Here is a 1,046-nt window from a genome sequence, read left to right as displayed (position 1 = left end):
GAAATCAAGTCGGGAACGATTCAACTACTTGAAAGTCGTTGGCAATTTTATGGGTTGGAACGTGAGTATCCAAACGCTCATCTTTCAAAATTCACAGAGGTGTGCAACACATTCAAAATCCATAATGTGACGGACGATCAAATCAAGCTTCGTCTTTTCCCTTTCTCTTTGAGGGATAAGGCAAGGAATTGGATTCAATCACTTCCAAGCACCTCAATCACAACATGGAAGCAATTGGCACAAGCTTTTCTCAATAAGTATTTCTCTATGGGCAAAACGGCGAGGATGACCAAGGAAATTATAGATTTTCTCCAATTACATGGTGAATCTCTATACCAAGCTTGGGAACGCTTCAAAGAGCTTCAAAGAAATTGTCCGCATCATCTTCTAGGAAGGGAGCATCTTGTCTCTATTTTCTACAATGGTACCAATGAGGGTACATGGGCAACGATTGATGCGGCATCAGGAGGATCACTTATGAAGAAAACTTATGAAGAGGCCAATAACTTGCTAGAAGAACTCGCTACAAATAGTTGTTCTTGGTCAACCGAGCGGATGAGGCAACCACCTCAAAAGGGTATAATGACCCTCGAACAAACCCAAGAATTTGAAGCAATGAAAGCGAAGAATGCGACACTTCTAGCACAACTCGAGATGTACAAACAACAAGCGAATCAAATAATGCTCAACTTGCGGTCGTTCAAATGGGTTGCGAGACTTGTGATGGGCACGATCATTCGGGAATGGATTGCCCCGTTCTACATCAGAACTCAAATGAGCAAGTCAACTACGTCAATGGGCAAAGGCAAGGCAATGACCCCTATTCCAACACCTACAATCCGGGGTGGAGGAATCATCCTAACTTTTCATGGAGGGATAATTCGAGTCAAGCCAATGCCAACCCAAATATGGGAGGAGCAAATTTCCAAGGAGGAAACTGTGGTCCACAAAACCAAGGCAACTTCAACAACTATCGACCACAACAGCCACCCGGTTTTCAAAATCGGAATGTGGATGAGGGGAGCAAAATTGACAAGCTTATTGAG

General features: G+C 43.4%; 1 non-coding gene across 1 annotated transcript; it reads right to left on the bottom strand.

Annotated features, from left to right (window-relative positions):
• Positions 1-282: 282 nt before the first annotated feature.
• On the bottom strand, positions 283-389 carry LOC126662405 (small nucleolar RNA R71). The gene has a single exon (XR_007635781.1). It is a non-coding gene; the product is annotated as a small nucleolar RNA R71 (small nucleolar RNA).
• Between the last annotated feature and the right edge of the window lie 657 nt (positions 390-1,046).

The sequence above is a fragment of the Mercurialis annua genome, linkage group LG8, assembly GCF_937616625.2.
Source record: "Mercurialis annua linkage group LG8, ddMerAnnu1.2, whole genome shotgun sequence".
Lineage (NCBI taxonomy): Eukaryota > Viridiplantae > Streptophyta > Magnoliopsida > Malpighiales > Euphorbiaceae > Mercurialis > Mercurialis annua.
The sequence above is the reverse complement of the archived record's forward strand: the minus strand, read 5'-3'. Positions and strand labels throughout refer to the sequence as shown.